The 19998-nt window shown below is 51.0% G+C and overlaps 1 protein-coding gene and 1 pseudogene across 2 annotated transcripts in view; one reads left to right on the top strand and one right to left on the bottom strand.

The window, feature by feature from the left end:
* Positions 1-8122: 8122 nt before the first annotated feature.
* Positions 8123-19409, bottom strand: LOC100607600 (annotated as a pseudogene). Its single transcript, XR_004027603.1, has 3 exons — positions 18954-19409; positions 14151-14338; positions 8123-8681 (listed from the first exon to the last, which is right to left on the bottom strand). The product of XR_004027603.1 is annotated as a cell death activator CIDE-3-like (transcript).
* FANCD2 (FA complementation group D2) overlaps positions 19409-19998 on the top strand; it is a 71261-nt gene continuing 70671 nt past the window's right edge. Inside the window, exon 1 of the mRNA XM_030802032.1 lies at positions 19409-19495. The gene's annotated coding sequence lies outside the window, so the exon portion shown is untranslated. The remainder of the gene's footprint in view (positions 19496-19998) is intronic.

Here is a 19998-nt window from a genome sequence, read left to right as displayed (position 1 = left end):
CTGAAGGGCTGAGACTCTGAGCGGGTGCAGGGCAGAGTCCCACACATTGCGCATGGCCTCCCCACACTCACACCGCCTGGTAAGCATTTTCAGAAGGACCAGTGGCCCCTTCAGGTCCCGTCTGCCTGTGTTAATCATGCTAAGAGGTGCCCATAGGGAAGAGGCTCCAGGAACCAGGACAAAACCCACAGAGAAAGCCCCTTCCAGGGTCCACCCAGGCTGGGCCTCAGGAGCCATGGGGCCCTAGGTACAGGCTGGGCAACCTTGGGCCGTTCATCTCCCTCTATGGCCAGTGGCCTCCTTTTGGGGGGACATTTTCAGGAGGGACTGACAACCATGGAGATGGGGAGCAGGCCTGAGCAGGGCAGGCTTCCTAGAGGTAGCCCAGAGAGCTGGGTCTGGTAGTGGGGGGGCTCCAGCTCCACTGTAAAGGTGAAACTGAGGCTGAAGAGAGATCAGGTAGCACCCCCAGTGATACCTGGCCAGGAACAGATGGCAAAGATTTACTGTTTTCCCCATCCCAGACTGCCCCGCACCCACCCACTTCCAAGTACTCTGCTTTGTCCCCCTTCCCAGGTTCTGAAGTCGTCCTGTTTTACACCTGTCACTCCCACTGGAGCAGGGACCTTGCCTCCCTCACAGCCACAGAGGCCTCGCACCCAGTAGGCCACAAATCAGTATTTGTGGAATCAGTGAGATGGGATTCAAGCCCTAGGTGTGTCTGCAGAGCATTGGAAGTACAGTACTGGGTCCCCGAAGCCACAGGCAGAGGGTTCCTGGGGACCCGCAGGGGCAGTGGACGCCTACTATGAGTTTCCAGAAGGCTGGTGTGACTGTCACTAAGTTTATTTGCTGGTCCAATTTTTTGGAATCCTGAAATTTCTACTGGGAGAAGCCAGAGTTTCCCACTTCAGCAGGTGTGACCACCTGGCCCAGGGCATCATCTCTTCCTCCTATCTGGCCCCTGCTTCCCCTCTCCTACCATCTTCCCATGCCTCCCTGCCCAGGGGTGGGCAGTAGGGCAGGGTGGGGTGGGAATCTGTTGTAACCAGGGAAGGGAATTGCCCCCAGGCCAGGAGAGTTTGTAGCTGGGGCTACTGTCACCAACAGCCCAGGACCTGGCAGCTGGGCCCTGCCCTACAGTCCTCCTGCAGCTGGGCTCTCCTCCCGAGGGGCTGTGAATGTTTTCCCAGGGTGGGGCTAAGCTAGAGCCCAGAGGTTTGCCCCTGGGGCACGGATTCCCCAGGTCACTCGCCTCCTATAGGCTTTAGTGAAGGAGGTACTGAGGGGAGGACGACTCTTCCCCTGCAAGGAAACGAGCCCCAGGGAAGGCATTCTTGCTCTGGGAACTGCCTCCCTCCCCCGCATGAGAGCCAGCCACTGCAGAAGCTTGGCCAAGCTGACCTTGATCTCTGCCAGGGAGGCTGAAAGAACATCCAGCCCCACCTGTGGTCCCCTCCCGCCTCAGGCTAGGCTACATTCAGGCCTGCCAGGGAGACTGGTCTCACCAGCCCCCCTGCACAGATGTCTAGATGTCCAGAGTCCCAACAGAACACACACACGGATAAAAACGATACTGAAGCAAGCCAAGCTGAACGCTGGTGCCTCCCCAGGACATGACCCAGCCATGGGGAGCAGGATTAGATTCATTTTTGCTGAGTCTGCAATGAAACCAAGAAGCCTCATTTGGCTTTGTGGTCTCAGCACTCAGCACCAAGGAAGTGCATTTGTGGAAACTCCTGCCTGGCCTCTAATTCTGGCATAGGTCTGTGCTTGTCATTCAATCCTACTGGCTGGCTAGACCACCTTGCCTTGGCCCCTCCTGTTAGGAATCAGGTTGACTGTCTCATCAGAATATTGTTGAATCGAGGAGAGTCTCATACCCCAGGTAGCAGGCAGTGATCTCTGCATGGTACAGTCCATGTCAGGACCTTTGTCCTCCTTGGCCAGGCTCCAGCTCTGAGCTGGCATTTTCCCTATCTCAGGTGCCGGTGTGTAAACACTGTGGTTTCCTTCTCTGGGTCCTCTTCTCAAGGTTTTCCTCTGCATCTTGCTGGTTGGGAATTGCAGCAACACTTAAAATATTTCTGAGTGTGAAGGTTCTTTCAGCAAACACTGTTCATTCATTTATTCAATAAATATTTATTGAGCTACTCCATGTGCCCATCACTGTTCGAGTTGCTGAGCAGTTACCACATGTACAAAACAAGAAAATTCCTGTCTTCAGGGTTCCGATTTCAGTGAGGAAAGCCAGATAATAATGGTGGTAAATAGAGATATGTGTGTGTTTGACTGGAAATGTGCTTAGGAGAAAGATTGAGCTGGGGTGGGTGGGTGGTGTTGGCATGTTAGGTAGAATGGAAGCAAAGGCTTAAAGGAAGTGGGCGAGTGAGCTGTGTCCACATCTGGGAACAGCCGGCCTGGCTCGAGGACTCAGCCAATACAAAGGCCTGGAGGTCTGCGGGTGCCTGGCCAACGTGCCTGGCTCGTTGGCGGAATGGCGAGGAGGCTTGTGTGGCTGATGGGGAGCCGGGGGAGGGTAAGAGGAGGTGAGGACTCAGAGGTCAAGGGAGCAGGAGTTCACACAGGGCCCTGGAGGACTCTGCCCTTTATCCCGGCAGGGGACCCTCTTCTGAGAAGAGGAGGAGTGCGATGGGGACCTGGAGCCCTCTGGATGCTGCATGGCCCAGGGACCCAGGGGTGGGTAGGTGGAGGGAGGGAGCCCAGAGGCCACTGCAAGGATCCAGGCAAGTGATGACAGTGGCAGGACCAGAGGGGTGGCAGCAGGGGTGGGGGGAAGGGCTGGTTTCTGGACGTCCCTTGAAAGTGGAGCCTACAGCACTCGCTGACAATTATCCATTAAACATCACCATGGCACTGCTGTTCCCATGGCTGTCACATCAGGTCCCCATGTTTGTCCTAGCATCTGTCTTTTCACACAGGGTCGGTGCTTTCTGTGTGTGTGGCTGAGCCTCAGCTGTCTTGCCCACTTGGTTCCTACCACCCCCGGAGCCAACTAATGAAAGGCTGCCTGAATTCTGCTCAGAATTCAGTTAAATGGTTACCAGTCATTATTCCGGAGATCACAAGATTTGCAACTTTCCCAGCTCACTATTATAGAACCTAAGATTGGCCTTTTGAAATGCAACCCTTTCATTTCAACCAAAAATCCGTTCAGGTTTTTGCATTTCTGACAACTGGATGATCCCACCTGGACCCTTGACTCGGCTCAACCAGTCCTGTGGCCCCACCTGGAAGCAGATTCAGTGCAAAAACAGCATTTCCCACACCCCTATGACTGCATCCCCACCCAGTCAGCAGCACCCATTCCTCTAGCCCCTGCCCACCAAACCACCCTGGTGAAACCCCAGCTTCCACATTTTCAGGGAGATTGATTTGAGCAGCAACTCCGTCTCTCAGGTGGCATGGCTAGGCTCGCGTCAGTTAAACTCTTTATTGCAATGCCATAGTCTCAATGAGTTGGTTTTGTCTGTGCAGTGGGCAGGAAGACCCCATCAGGTGATTACAAACCATGAAGGAAGGTCGAGGTTTTCTGATTACCATTCTGATTGTTAGGAGCCCCTCAACTTCAAAAAAAAAAGCACACTGTAACTTTCAATTGATGGTTTGCATTAGCAAAATACTGTCAATGAATCTAAATCCATCAGAAGAGTGGCTAAATCAGCTCTAGCACATCTGTACCATGGAGCCTTTGAGGGAAGAATGCATAGTTCTATAGGAGCTCATGTGAATTGATCACCAGAATATATTAAATCAGAAGAGGTGGCCAGGCACGGTGGCTCACGCCTATAATCCCAGAACTTTGGGAGGCTGAGCGGGGCGGATCACAAAGTCAGGAGATCGAGACCATCCTGGCTAACATGGTGAAACCTCATCTCTACTAAAAATACAAAACAATTAGCCAGGCGTGGTGGCAGGCGCCTGTAGTCCCAGCTACTCGGGAGGCTGAGGAAGGAGAATGGCGTGAACTCAGGAGGCGGAGCTTGCAGTGAGCCGAGATTGTGCCACTGCACTCCAGCCTGGGCGACAGAGCGAGACTCCCTCTCAAAAAAAAAAAAAAATCAGAAGAGGAAAGTGTGACTAGAATAAGCATATGTGTATGTGATGGATGTCTATTTCTTTTTTATTCCTTTCTTTTCTTTTCTTTTTTATTTTGAGATGGAGTTTTGCTCTTATTGCCCAGGCTGGAGTGCAATGGTGTGATTTCTGCTCACTGCAATCTCCGCCTCCCGGGTTCAAGGGATTCTCCTGCCTCAGCCTCCCAGGTAGCTGAGACTACAGGCATGCGCCACCACACCCAGCTAATTTTGTATTTTTAGTAGAGACAGGGTTTCTCCATGTTGGTCAAGCTGGTCTCAAACTCCCGACCTCAGGTGATCTCCCTGCCTTGGCCTCCCAAAGTGCTGGAATTACAGGCGTGAGCCACCGCACCTGGCCTGTGATGGGTGTCTATTTCTTTTTTTTTTAATTTTTATTTATTATTATTATTTTTTGAGACGGAGTCTTGCTCTGTCGCCCAGGCTAGAGTGCAGTGGCGCAATCTCGGCTCACTGCAAGCTCCGCCTCCTGGGTTCACACCATTCTCCTGCCTCAGCCTCCACAGCAGCTGGGACTACAGGTGCCTGCCACCATGCCTGGCTAATTTTTTCTTTTTTAGTAGAGACGGGGTTTCACCATGTTAGCCAGGTTGGTCTCGATCTCCTGACCTTGTGATCTGCCCACCTCGGCCTCCCAAAGTGCTGGGATTACAGGCGTGAGCCACCGCGCCTGGCCAATTTCTTAGTTATATTTACATCCTCTGTGTTTCTGAAAGTACACACAAAAACAAGATGGTGTTTGCTTCTGAAGGAATCAGATGGGGTTAGATGAATAATTACGTTTACCCTTTGGAACCACTTAAATGTTTTACCTTGCTGATATATTTCTTCTTCACACACACATACACACACACACAGTTTAAAAATCTAAGCCAGATATAAAAGACTATATGATTCATAATTTTCTAAATAATTTTTTTAATTTACAAAAATAGAAATAAAAATTTTTAAGATATATCATTCTATTTATATCACATTTTAGAAAGTCTATTTATATGACTATAAAGGGACAGATGGCAGCTTTTTGGTTTGCCTGAAATGGTGGTTACATAACTGTATAAATTTGCCAAAACTTATTGAAAGACATACTTGTAAATAATACATTTTATTGTATATAAATTATGTCAATAAACAATGTTTTCAAAAATATCAGTTATTAAAATGATGTGCACATGCCAGTCATGATGGTTCACACCTGTAATCCCAGCACTTTGGGAATCCAAGGCACTCTGGGAAGCCGAGGCGGACAGATCTCTTGAGGCCAAGAGTTCGAGACCAGCCTGGCTAACATGGTGAAACCCCAACTCTACTAAAAATACAAACATTAGCCAGGCATGGTGGTGCACAGTCCCAGCTACCTGGAAGGCTGAGGCACAAGAATCTCTTGAGCCTGAGAGGCAGAGGTTGCAGTGAGGCGAGATCATGCCACTGCACTCCAGCCTGGGCAACACAGCAAGACTCCGTCTCAAATAAAGTAAAATTATGTGTACAAGAGCCGGGTGCGGTGTCTCACACCTGTAATCCCAGCACTTTCGGAGGCTGAGGCAGGTGGATCACCTGAGGTCAGGAGTTTGAGACCAGCCTGGCCAATGTGGCGAAACCCCATCTCTAAGAAAAATATAAAAATTACCTGGGCATGGTGGTGGGTGCCTGTAATCCCAGCTACTTGGGAGGCTGAGGCAGAAGAATTGCTTGAACCCAGCAGGCAGAGGTTGCAGTGAGCTGAGATAGTGCCACTGCACTCCAGCCTGGGCAACAAGAGTGAGACTCTGTCTCAAAGAAAAGAAACAAACAAAAAATTATGTACACAAATATGGACAGCACTGGCAAGAAGTGTGGCAAAAACACATGTGGTTCTCTTGTTTTGGGCTCAGACATGTGGCTGTGCCATCACAGGCCCCTGGGATTTAGAATCTTCCTTCTGAAAGGCGTCCTGTGCACACGTGAGCACCAGCCTGAACAAATGAAAAGGCTGAGCTGGAGGGGCTGGGACACAGCCCACCTTGACGATAGCTGCTCCTGGCTGTGCTGGGGGGCCCCAGGAAAGGCCATTCTCCCATTAGGATCACCAGGCCCTACTGAGGCTCAAGCTCCTTTGCTGTTTGGAATCTTCCCGCCCCAGCCCCCCAGCCTCATCAAAGGCTGCCTTTTCCTGTTCACTGACCACAGCTGCTTTGACTCCATTAGCCTCGAGCTCCTGGAAGAAAAGAAAGAACCTTGTTTTCCCTGGGCTCAATGCCAAGAGACCGTGGGCAGTTGCTCAAGATTCACTTGTGAAACTCGGATCTCAGGAGGAGAGAAGCTTGGGACAAATACCGAGCCTCCCACCCCCACTCCAACTCTGTTACTGAGCACTTTACGGAAGGAGCAGGTAGGCCCTGCCACAGCTTCGGCAAGGGTGGACTGGGATAGCTTCTGTGCTGATACAAACATCAGGCCTCCCTGCCAGACGGCCCACCCCATGGAGCCAGCCTGACACCAGGCCAGCCTCCAGCCATAACTGCAAAAGAGCAGGAGAGCCCGGAATAGCAGGCCTTCTTCAGCGAGCTTCTGAAGCAGCTTCGCCCACAGGTTGCAGGGTTTGGGTCCGCTGCCAGAAATAGCTCCCAGACCAGCTTTGGTAAAACAGACCTTTGCCTTAGTATTTACTAAATCCAAATAGGCTTTACAGTAAGAGTCGTGAAACGATTGGTTTTGTTTTATTTTTCGTTTTTTTTTTTTTTTTTTTTTTTGAGACAGAGTCTCACTCTGTCATCCAGGCTAGAGTGCAATGGCATGATCTTGGCTCACTGCAACCTGTGCCTCCCAGATTTAAGCAATTCTCTTGCCTCAGCCTCCCAAATAGCTGGGATTACAGGTGCCTACAAGCATGCCTGGCTAATTTTTTGTATTTTAGTAGAGACAGGGTTTGGCCATGTTGGCCAGGCTGGTCTCCAACTGCTGACCTCAGGTAATCCACCTGCCTTGGCCTCCCAAAGTGCTGGGATTACAGGCATGAGCCACCATGCCCGGCCTAAGTTCAGCCTTTCATGCTTGTCTTGAGTTGTCCAATATGGGAAAATGCCAGCTCACACTGATGAGAAGCTACTACTCTTTGGGGTTACCTATGAGCCCACTTTGAAATCCCGAGGTTGAAAGTCCTGAACATGAAAGATAAGCTGTCTGGCAAATTAGGATGGGCATTGACGGAGAAATGCTTTACAGCTTGAGTAGTACTTTTTCACCTAACCACTTAAACGGTTATTATAAAATGGGTCACTGAGAAATTAGAAGAGTGACTTAATCCCACCTGCTCAATTGAAGCTCCTCTGATAGGCGAATTTAATTAGGAAATTGTTACTTATGGTATCAATTACATGGTCAGCTCAAGCCTCAAATTCAGCCGACTTTAGTTTCAAAATCAAATGCAATTTTTTTTTTTTTTTGAGACGGAGTCTTGCTCTGTCGTCCAGGCAGGCTGGAGTGCAATGGTGCGATCTCGGCTCACTGTAAGCTCCGCCTCCTGGGTTCACACCATTCTCCTGCCTCAGCCTCTCAGAGTAGCTGGGACTACAGGCGCCTGCCATCATGCCTGGCTAATTTTTTTTTGTGTGTGTGTATTTTTAGTAGAGACAGGGTTTCACTGTGGTCTCGATCTCTGATCTCCCAACCTCGTGATCTGCCTACCTCGGCCTCCTAAAGTGCTGGGATTACAAGCGTGAGCCACCGTGCCCGGCCTGCAATTTTGTTTTTTAAAGAGCCTGGGCTCTTGCTATTGTGCCCCGGGCTGGCCTTGAACTCCTGGTCTCAAGGGATGCTCCCACCACAGCCTGCTGAGTAGCTGGGACTGCAGGCACGTGTCACTGTGCTCAGCTTTTTTTTTTTTTTGTTTCCCCTTTGGTAGAAAAACTGCTATTATTTGTAATCTTACGTTATGGAGAACAGTTTGACAACAGATTCAGCTCTTCCTTTAGCCCTCTTCAACCTTCCAGATAGAACCCCACCCCAAAGAACACAGGCAAAGATACATCAGCATCAATAATTTATTGCAAATTCCCTAATATCACATGCTGGTGTGCTTGAGAATTCACTCAGGAATGTTCTGGGACGGGGGCCAGAAGGTAGAGAGCACCATGAAAGTACAGCCTGCGAGGCCGGATTCCTGAGGGGCAGACTTCGGGACCAGTCTGGATGGGCTAAGCTACCTTGGGCAGGAAGGAGCTAGGCCAGGCTAGGAGCCTGAGGTTCTCCTTTGGCCAACCCACCCCAGGTTTCCAGCCCCTCCTCCTAACTCAGGGTCCAGTGCGATGAGGGAGGTGTGGGGAGGTTAGCGGCTCTAGAGCTGCCAGGCTTGTGGGCACTACCAGTTGAGCGTGGGGTCCCTAGTCTAGTCCTTCACTGGGGAAAGCTAGGGCTTGGGCTTTCACTGCAGTATCTTCAGACAGGTCGGGATGAGGGATGAGGCCTTTCCCTTGGGGGGCTGCCCTTCCTCCGTAGCATCGAGGAGCTGCTGCAGGTAACGAGAGGTAAAGCAGCATGTGGCCTATGGCTTGCATGCTGAAGAGGGCCCAGTGGAGAGCCTCCCTGGGTGGAATGAGAGGGCATGCAAGTCAAAACCACAAAGTAGGTTGGGCGTAGTAGCTCATGCCTGTAATCCTAACACTTTGGGAGGCCATGGTGGGTGAGTCACCTGAGATCAGGAGTTTGAGACTAGCGTGGCCAACATGGCAAAACCCAGTCCCTATTAAAAATACAAAAATTAGACCTGCTGGTGGGCGCCTGTAATTCCAGCTACTTGAGAGCCTGAGGCAGGAAAATCGCTTGAACCCAGGAGGCGGAGGTTGCAGTGAGCTGAGATGATGCCACTGCACTACAGCCTGGGTGACAGAGCAAGACTCTGTCAAAAAAAATAAAATAAAATAAAATAAAAAACAAAAAACAAAACCACCACCAACAACAAAACGAAGCTGGGCTCAGTGGCTCATGCCTGTAATCCTAGCACTTCAGGAGGCTGAGGTGGGTGGATCACTTGAGGTCAGCAGTTTGAGACCAGCCTGGCCAACATGGTGAAACCCTGTCTCTACTAAAAAATACAAAAAAATTAGCCAGGTGTGGTGGCACACACCTGTAATCTCAGCTACTTGGGAAGCTGAGGCACGAGAATCGCTTGAACCCGGGAGACAGAGGTTGTAGTGAGCCGAGATTGAGCCTGGGCAACAGAACGTCTCAAAAATAAATAAATAAATAAGAATAAAACATAAGTGTACACCTCCCTACAACCCATTATTCCCATGCTGGCCTGGAAGGGATTGGTTTCATTGTTTGTTTTCTTCATTAATAACATCTGAATACCACTGAGGTGGTAGCACTAAAAGCATTTCATCAATTCTAGAGCGATGTGCAAATAGGAACAGATGCTGCAGATGGGATCAGGATTAAGGCGAGGACCTGCAATTCCACCTTAATTGAGATGCCCGGAACCTCCCTACTTTCTCATGCAAAACCCCAGCTCATTTCATATGGCTTTCTATTTTTCTACTACTACTTTGGTCCAGCCAGATTAATCTCCATAATGTGGCTCTGCCCTTGAGACACTCTGTTCTAGACTCTGAGGCCTTTCTAAGTCACCTGCAGTCTAGCTCATGTTCAGAGTGCTAGACATGAAGACACCCATGCCTGGCATGAGCATGTACTGAGACCTGAACCTGAATCAGGCAGGTCTAAGTCCTAATCCAGTCTTATTAGCTGGGTGAACTTCAGCAAACTGCTCTAGTTTTAAGCTTCAGCTCCCTCATGGGTAAAATGGGATTGCACTTGCCACCCAGGGTCATGAGGCTGAAATAGCATAAAGCAATTAACATGGGGTTGGATATTTGGAAAGTAGGGGAAATGGGGAAGCGGGGGCAGGATCAAGAGCAGCTGGTTGAATGCTAGACAACTTTGGCTAGGTGCCCTGGTTCACGCCTATAATTCCAGCACTTTGGGAGGCCGAGGAGGATGGCTTGAGGCCAGGAGTTTGAGACCAGCCTGGTCTAATGAGACCTTGTCTCTACAAAAGTATTAAAGAACTAGCCAAGCATGGTAGCGCACACTTGTGCTACTCAGGAGGATCACTTGCGCCTACAAGGTTGAGGCTGCAGTGAGCCATGATTGCACCACTGCACTGTAGCCTAGATGACAGAGGAGACGCTGTCTCTAAAAAAATAGAAAGAATGCTAGATAATTTTAATCAAATTCTTTCCAAATCTGTTTGAAAGGGGTATGTGAGGGTCACTCGAGGTGTCTAGTCCTAAGTGAGATAGGAGAGTGGAAAACAAAAGTCAAAGAAGTGTTCCCTGGCTGTTGTTCAAACTTTAGTCTTTTATTAACATTCATTCAATAAGTGAACTTATGGTCTGACAGGGGTGTGGGCGGCAGAAAGACTTAGAACTATTAACATCTACACAAGAGAATACTTTACATTTTCAAGGCTATATCTTAGAAGTATACCCACTTCTCAAATTAAGGAACTGAGGCTGACAACCTAGCTGACCAGCCTTAAAAAGGAATGAAATTCTGAGGTCGGCCAGGCGTGGTGGCTCAGGCCTGTAATCCCAGCACTTTGGGAGAACGAGGAGGGCGGATCACGAGGTCAGGAAATCCAGACCATCCTGGCCAAAACAGCGAAACCACATCTCTACTAAAAATACAAAAATTAGCCGGGCGTGGTGGCATGCGCCTGTAATCCCAGCTACTTGGGAGGCAGGAGAATCACTTGAACCGGGAGTCGGAGGTTGCAGTGAGCTGAGATCGTGCCACTGCACTCCAGCCTGGCGACAGAATGAGACTCCGTCTCCAAAAAAAAAAAAAAAAAAAGAAAAATTCTGAGGCCGGGCACAGTGGCTCACGCCTGTAATACCAGCACTTTGGGAGGCCGAGGTGGGCAGATCACAAGGTCAGGAGTTCAAGACCAACCTGGCCAGGATGGTGAAACCATGTCTCTACTCAAAAACTACAAAAAAATTAGCCGGGCATGGTGGCGGGCTACTCGGGAGGCTGAGGCAGAGAACTGCTTGAACCCAGGAGGCAGAGGTTGTAGTTAGCTGAAATCGTGCCACTGCACTCCAGCCTGGGTGACACAGCGAGACTCTATCTCAAAAAAAAAAAGGAATGAAATTCTGATCCATACTGCAATATGAACAACCCTTGAAAATCCGAAGTCAAGGAAGCCAGAAACGAAGGATGAGTATTGACTGATTCCAGTTCCATATGGTACTAGAATTGGCAAACTGATAAGACAGAAAGTGGAGTGGAGGCTACCAGTGTCTGGAGGGGGAATGGAGACTTAGTGCTTCAGGGGGACAGAGTTTCTGGTTAAGATGATGCAAGAGGTCTGGAAATGGATGGTGGTGATGGCTGGGCAACATTGTGAATGTACTTAATGGCATTGAATTGTACACTTAAAATGGTCCAAACAATAGATTTTATGCTATACATATTTATTATAACTAAAAAAAACCTAGTGATACCACTAAGTCACTAAACTGATTCCAGTCACTAGACTGTGTTTAGGTTTAAGTGTCCCACCTCCCCTAACTGGACTGAGTTTAAGGTCTGAAACCTTTTTTTTTTTTTTTTTTTTTTGAGACAGAGTCTTATTCTGTCGCCCAGGCTGGAGTGCAATGGTGTGATCGCCACTCACTGCAACCTTCACATTCCAGGTTCAAGTGATTCTCCTGCCTCAGCCTCCTGAGTAGCTGGGATTACAGGAGTGTGTCACCACGCCTGGCTAATTTTTGTATTTTTAGTAAAGATGGGGTTTCACCATGTTGCCCAGGCTGGTCTTGAACTCCTGACCTCAGGTGATTCACCTCCCTCGGCCTCCCAAAGTGCTAGAATTACAGGTGTGAGCCACTGCCCCCGGCTGGTCTGAAACTTCTTGTTCATAATTTTGAAATATGCAGACTATTGGTGGTAGTCTGGGGTCAAGAGGTGGCATGAGATGGTAGTATCCTGGAAGAAGCAGCTGAAGAGGAAAATGGAACTCTCAGCCACAGAACCAGGCTCAAGCCTGCCACCCACCATTGTCTCTGGCAAGCAGACCCACACAGCCTCAGTTTCCTCATCTGCAGATTGGGTCTGCAGGAGATCAACTAAGAAAGCAAGAAGGTCTGATATATTCTAGCTACATGTGATCTGGTAGAACTCTTGGGATCCTGAGCAGGATTTCTCAGAAGCCCCATGTGAACAGAGATCACCTGTGTCTTCATTTATTCTACAATCATTTAAATAACTACTATGTGTCAGCATTTACCAAGGTGCTGAAGGCCACAGAAATTCCTGCCCTCAGGGAACTTGTTCTGATATTCTGTTCATCTCTGAATCTGTAGTTACAGCATAGGGCCAGGCACGCAGTGGGCACTCGGGAAACACTGAATGAAGGAACTGGAGAAGAATAGACTATCAGAAAGATGGACTAGCAGCCACGCTCTGCTGCTCGCAAGTTTTGTGGCTTTGGACTGATTCAATCACTTCCGCCTCAGTGGCTACATCCACCCAATGGGTAAGGATGCCCCAGGGCGCCATTGGAGCGGCCGAATTTGGGAAACATGACCATAACGGCACGCAGCTTCTAACCTCACATATTCTCATGCTTCCTGAGACACTTGGTTAGGCTTTCAAAGTAAGTTTTAAGAAAAGTTCGTTATATGGTACAAATGACTGTGGTCTGTAAGACTTACAAACTAATTCTGTCCTATGGAGGGAAGATTATTTCATCCTTCCCATCCCCACGGGAGAAAAAACCCAATTTTGTATGTATACATTTATCTCTTTTTTTCTTCTTTTTAGAGACAAGGCCTCATGCTGTTGCCTAGGCTGGAGTACACAGTGGTATGGTCATATCTCACTGCAGCCTCAAACTCCTGGGCTCAAGCAATCCTCCCACCTAGCTGGGATTATTGGCACATACTACCACTGCTCCCAGCGTGCACGCCTCTCACTATGTTGCTCAGGCTGGTCTCAAACTGTGTGTGTGTGTGTGTGTGTGTGTACGTGTGTGTCTATGTTGCCCAGGGGTGTGTGTGTGTGTGTGTGTGCACGCGCGCATGTGTCTATGTTGCCCAGGCTGGTCTCAAACTCCTGGGCTCAAGAGATCCTCCTGCCGTGTGTGTGTGTGTGTGTGTGTGTCTCTCTCTCTCTCTCTCTCTCTCTCTCTCTCTCACTATTGCCAAGGCTGGTCTCAAACTCCTGGGCTCAAGAGATCCTCCTGCCTTGACCTCCCAAAGTGCTAGGATTCCAGGTGAGAGCCACTGCACCCAGCCTATCTCATCATTCTTACTGGACCTATATATGTGTGGGATTTTGAATTCTCCTTTGAATGATTGTAACTTCTTGCTAGTTCTCTCATTAATTAATGAATTCAATTAAATCTTTGACACATACTTTTTTTTTTTTTTTGTAAGACACTTGCTGTTTCGCCCAGGCTGGAGTGCAGTGGCACAATCTCGGCTCACTGCCACCTCCACCTCCTGGTTTCAAACGATTCTCCTGCTTCAGCCTCCTCAGTAGTTGGGATCACAGGCATGCACTGCCATGTCCAGCTAATTTTTGTAGAGATTGGGTTTTGCCATGTTGACCAGGCTGGTGTCAAACTCCTGACCTCAACTGTTCCACCCACCTTGGCCTCCCAAAGTGCTGGGATTACAGGCATGAGCCACTGTGCCTGGCCAACACGTGTTCATTTTTAAAAAAACTGACTAGAAGACTACTTAGGAAAACTTCCTATTTCAATGAAAAAATGTAGTTGCTAGAGTGGAAAGTAGTCATAAAAATAAAATGCATCCAGGTTCCACAAGGAGGAACATGTGCACCCCTGGGCACACGCCAGTGTCATCCACAGCACTTCGAGAGCCCATCAGGCTCCATGTTGTCTGATACAGGCTATGCTTTGTCAGCACCAAAGCCAGACCCAGGTGCTGAGAAAGCTGAGTCCATGTGAATAGACTCCATGTGAATAGGGGCTCTCCCATTGCCCGTACCCACCCTGTCCCCAGGAAATCCCAATTTGCTCACTTCATGATGCGTTTGGCCCCACAGCAGTGCAGATCGTAGGAAAGGGAGTACATATCATAAAAAGTCGCCTTCATGTTCAGGCAGCCAATGAAGTCCTGTGGGTTCAGCTTGTACAGGTCAAAGTTTACACGGGCCACATCAATCTTCTTGGCAGGCTTATGGGAGAGGGACAGTGGGTGCCTCGTCCCCTGCATCGAGACAACCAGATGGTTAAAACCCCTTGAAGACTCTCTACTTATGCTTATGATAGGCTTATGACTACTGCATTCCAGCCTATTAGTCACTGCAGTATTCGATAGTGGTGATGGTTGCACAACTTTGTGAATATACTAAAAAACCTTGAATTGTACACTTTAAGAGGGTAACTTTTAGAGGAAGGAAACCATACCACAATTAAAAGGTAAATGTAACTTACATTATATTTTATTGGACAATATTATTCTAGACTATGAACTCTGAAGCCAGGAGCCAAGAGGTACCCTGATAAAGTCTCTGGGTAGCGATTCCATAGCAGACGGCCTGGGGTCCAGTTCCACCTCATAGAGTCCAGCCCACTTGTTCTTTCCCTGGCAGCCAAGGAGCTATGAAGTGGGGCTTCCCAGACTGGCTCTGTGGCTCCATAGGGATGGCAGAAGCATCACTGACCTTATTCCCCAGCTTCAGTCTCGGCAACAGAGCGAGACAATGTTTCAAAAAAAAAAAATTTCTGACAGGTATTAAACCAAAGCTGAAAAATACATGAATAAAATACATTAGACTAGGTTTGGGGATAGAATGTGTGTAAAAAATGGTTCTCAAACTTGAATATACTACTGACTTTTTGGAAAGGAAAAGACATAGATTCTTAAGAATGTGGAACTCTGGTTTGAGAGGTACTGAGTTTAAAGTTTTATTATAAGACAATGTCTTTTAGGCCTGGTACAGTGGCTCACACCTATAATCCCAGCACTTTGGGAGGCTGAGATGGGAGGATCCCTTGAGCCCAGGAGTTTGAGACCAACTGGGCAACATAGTGAGACCCTGTCTCTGCAAAAAATAAATAGATGTCTTTCAGCTACAAATTACAAAGCTTTATCTTTATAACAATACAAGGACTTATTTTTAGATATTCACAAAAATAAAAATACAAAATTAAAAATTTATTGTAGAATTTGCAAACTTCAGAGAACACAGCTATTGAGTGTTTAGAAAATAAAAGACCGACCTTCCTTCTTCCTTCCTTTCTTCCTTCCTTCCTTCCTTCTCTTCCTTCCTTCTCTTCCTTTCTTTCCCTCTGTGGCCCAGGCTGCAATATACTCGGCTCGCTGCTGCCCGCGCCACGGACTGCCTGGGACTAGCCGCCGCGCGCCACCGCTGCCTGCTTTTTCTCCTTTGGCTGCAGGCGCGCGTTCGCCATGTGGCCACGCTGGTCGCCAGCTCCTGACGCTGACTGCTCTGCCAGCCTCACCCTCCCGAGGTACTGGGACTGCAGACGGAGTCTCGCTCACCCGGTGCTCGGTGTTGCCCGGGCTGGAGTGCGGTGGCGTGGTCTGGGCTCGCGGCAGCCTCCGCCTCCCAGCCGCCTGCCTTGGCCTACCAGGGTGCTGGGATTGCAGCCCCTGCCCGGCCGCCGCCCCGTCTGGGAGGTGGGGAGCGTCTCTGCCCGGCCGCCCCTCTGCCCGGCCTCCCCATCTGGGAAGTGAGGAGCGCCTCTGCCCGGCCACCCATCGTCTAGGAAGGGAGGAGCGCCTCTGCCCGGCCACCCATCGTCTGGGAAGGGAGGAGCGCCTCTGCCCGGCCGCCCCGTCTGGGAAGTGAGGAGAGCCTCTGCCCGGCCGCCCCGTCTGGGAAGAAGTGAGGAGCGCCTCTGCCGGCCACCCACCGTCTGGGAAGGAGGAGCGCCTCTGCCCGGCCGCCCCGTCTGGGAAGTGAGGAGGCCTCTGCCCGGCCCCCCGTCTGGGAAGTGAGGAGCGCCTCTGCCCGGCCGCCCGTCTGGGAAGAAGTGAGGAGCGCCTCTGCCCGGCCACCCACCGTCTGGGAAGTGAGGAGCGCCTCTGCCCGGCCCCCCGTCTGGGAAGTGAGGAGCGCCTCTGCCCGGCCGCCCCGTCTGGGAAGTGAGGAGCGCCCGGCCCCTCTGGGGGGGGCGCCGCCCGTCTGGGAAGTGAGGAGAGCCTCTGCCCGGCCACCCATGTCTGGGAAGTGAGGAGCGCCTCTGCCGGCCGCCCGTCTGGGAAGTGAGGAGCGCCTCTGCGGCCACCCATCGTCTGGGAAGTGAGGAGGCGGGCCCTCTGGGGGGGGGCCTGCCGGCCCCCGTCTGGGAAGTGAGGAGCGCCTCTGCCCGGCCCCCCATCGTCTGGGGGAAGTGAGGAGCGCCTCTGCCCGGCCGCCCTCCAGTGAGGAGCGCCTCTGCCGGCGCCCGTCGGGAAGAAGTGAGGAGCGCCTCTGCCGGCTGCCCGTCTGGGAAGTGAGGAGAGACTCTGCCGCCACCATCGTCTGGGAAGTGAGGAGCGCCTCTGCCCGGCCACCCATCGTCTGGGAAGTGAGGAGGCCTCTGCCCGGCCACCCGTCTGGGGGAGAGCCTCTGGCCACCGGTCTGGGAAGTGAGGAGCGCCTGCCGGCCGGGGGGGGGGGGGGGGGGGGGGGGGGGCCCCGTCTGGGGGGGGGGCCTGCCGGGGTCGGGGAAGTGGGAGCGCTCTGCCGGCCGCCCGTCGGGAGGAGTGAGGAGCGCCTCTGCCCGGCCGCCCCGTCGGGAAGAGTGAGGAGCGCCTCTGCCTGGCGCCCGTCGGGCGCCTCTGGGAAGTGAGGAGAGCCTCTGCCCGGCCACCCATGTCTGGGAAGTGAGGAGCGCCTCTGCCCGGCCACCCACGTCTGGAAGTGAGGAGCGCCTCTGCCGGCCACCCATCGTCTGGGAAGTGAGGAGCGCCTCTGCCCGGCCGCCCCGGGGGGGGGGGGGGGGGGGGGGGGGGGGGGGGGGGGGGGCCATCGTCTGGGAAGTGAGGAGCGCCTCTGCCGGCCGCCCCGTCTGGGAAGTGAGGAGCGCCTCTGCCCGGCCGCCCCGTCTGGGAAGTGAGGGAGCTCTGCCGGCCCTGCTGAGGAGCGCCTCTGCCCCCCCGTCTGGGAAGTGAGGAGCGCCTCTGCCTGGCCACCCATCGTCTGGGAAGTGAGGGCGCCTCTGCCCGGCCCCGTGGGAAGTGAGGAGCGCTCTGCCGGCCGCCCCGTCTGGGAGTGAGGAGCGCCTCTGCCCGGCCGCCCTGTGTCTGGGAAGAAGTGAGGAGCGCCTCTGCCCGGCCGCTCCGTCTGGGAGGTCTACCACGGAGGCCAGAAGCAATGTGGGGGCTGGACGTGGTGGCTCACGCCTGTGGTCCCGGCACTCTGGGGGGCGAGGCGGGTTGATCACTTCGGGCTAGGAGTTCGAGACCAGTCTGGCCAACTTGGCGAAACATGAAAAATACAACAGACAAACCAACCAACCAACTCAGTGACAACAAAACAGGTCTACCCTGGAGTCATACTCTAATTTTTTCTATTTTCCTCCCTTTCTGATCCTTTATCCCACTTTCTTTTTCTTCCTCTTCCTTCTCCCTCTTCTTTGTCAAATAGAGGATTGAGTTATTATCACTAAAAAAAAAAAAAAAAATAAAATAAAAGATAATTTAAGATTGCTTATTTAGGGTCTTGAAATACCTCAGGGTCATGATATTCAACTCCATTTCTACAAAACTATTCAGCAGCGTAAATATAGGAGAGCTAGATGAATTTCTTTTGATTACACTGCCTGGAAAAGTCTTGAATTATCGTAGACTGAACAAGTGTTTTTTCGTTTTTTTTTCTGGAGACAGGGTCTTGCTTTGTCACCCAGGCTGGACCAAAGAGGTCGAGGCTGCAGTGATTGAGGCTGCAAATGCAGTGGTGCAATCATGGCTCACTTCAGCCTTGATCTCCCGGGCTCAAGTAATCCTCCCATCTCAGCCTCCCGAGTAGCTGGGACTACAGGCACACACCACTGCACCTGGCTAATGTTTAAATTTTTTTGTAGAGACAGTGGTCTCACTATGTTGCCCAGGCTGGTCTTGAACTCCAGGGCTCAAGCGATTCTCCCGCCTCAGCCTCCCAAAGTATTGAGATTACAGGCGAGAGCCACCATGCCTGGCTGTGAACAAGTTTTTTGATGGCCTACCATATGCCTTGCACTCTGCTGCATGCTATGGGGTATAGAGTAAGACAAAGTCACGACCCTGCTCTCAGAGTTTCTGTTCAAGTGATAAAATATGCAAAGGGAAAAATAATAAATACTTAATCTAGTGCAACAAGAGCGAAACTCCGTCTCAAAAATTAAATTAAGTTAAATTAAATAAATAAATACTGCAATGAAGCATGTGAGGAAGTTGCCTTCACCCTAGGAAGGGAAATGATAATTACAATTCCTTACATGTCTAACAGCAGTGTTACAGATTGCAAAGCGCTTTGGTACTTAGCATCTCAGCTAACCATTGGAACAGTAATTTGGTAGAATGCAGATTATCACACTCACCTGACTGGATGTTACAAATACTAAAAGCTACAAAGCACCGGGCACTCTTCCCAACGAAAGGGTGGGATGGGATAGTTCATAGGTAACCCACCGAGGGTTGGCGACTAACCTAAAGGATTAACAGCACCGTTGTTTTTTGTTTGTTTTTAACACTCAATACGTCCTAGATCCTGTGCTAAGGGATTTATAGACATCATCTAATTTGATTCCCACCTGTCTATGAGGCAGGTACTATTATCATCCCCATTTCACAGAAGACAAAAGTGAAACACAGAGGTAACGGGTAAGGTCACCTTGCCAGTGGGGGCGAGACGTGAACCTCGGCAAATTGACCCAACGCCTGCACTTTCTTGTCCAAGGTCACGGCGGTGTGAGGTAGGCTGGGGAAGGGAGGGCGCTGACCTGTCAGATACTTGTTCCTGGGTGAGCTTCTTGTCGCTCTCCAGCAGGATGGACACGTAGTGACGGATCATGCCTACGAAGAGTGATAACGATGGGTAAGACCACCCAGAGGCAGATGTTGGAGTCAAGCAACAGTTCTGGCCCTGCCATCTTCACTGAAAGCTGGCTCCCAGCCGGTGATGGGCGAGCTTCTCTTCACCGGGTCGCAGTTGCTTCTCTCTGACGTCGCCTCTGGGCCTTCTCTCGCCCCTATGCCCGGCTAGCACAGAACTCTGCTGCAGCGGTGAGCCCAGCTTACTGCCTTCAGCTGGGCTGCCCAGCCTTCCACTTCCGGCGCGAAAGTTGGCGTCACGTCATGGCGCGCCTTGGTGGCGTCAGAGCGGCGTCGGGCCTGGCGGGAAAGTCGAAAACTACGGGCGGCGACGGCTTCTCGGTGAGTAAGTGGAGCAGTGGTCGTAGTCTCTCGAGGCCCCGCTCCCCTGCGGCCTAATCTCTAAGTCCGGGCCGCGGTCGGCGTTCTCCTCTGGGGCTCCGCGCCCGGAACCTTGGCTTCTTCATCTGCCCTGAGATGGGATAATCCCCACAGGTACCTTTCTGTGTCATTAAAATGAGAAAACGAGAAAGGCTTTTACCCTCACCCGCTTCCCGATGAACTAATCCAGGCAGTCGGCCTCATCTCACTTCTGTTGGGCTTTTCTGGAAGCCAGATGGTATCGCACGTGTTAAAGGCGGGTGCCTGGAAGCCGGACGTGCTGACATGACTTGGTTTTTCCATCTGCAAGATGGCTGATAATGGTTATCCGTATTAACCGAAGCGGCGATAAATAAAAAGCTTAGCACAGCGCTCGGTACCTCGTAAATGTTAACCATTATTAGAAGTCATTATAATCATGAAGAGTAAGTATAGGTGGTGAAGAGCGCAGGTGCTGGAGCCAG

The sequence above is a fragment of the Nomascus leucogenys genome, chromosome 21 (assembly GCF_006542625.1).
Source record: "Nomascus leucogenys isolate Asia chromosome 21, Asia_NLE_v1, whole genome shotgun sequence".
In the NCBI taxonomy this organism is placed as follows: Eukaryota; Metazoa; Chordata; class Mammalia; order Primates; family Hylobatidae; genus Nomascus; species Nomascus leucogenys.
Note: the sequence above shows the minus strand (reverse complement) of the source record. Positions and strands in the feature narration are given on the sequence as shown.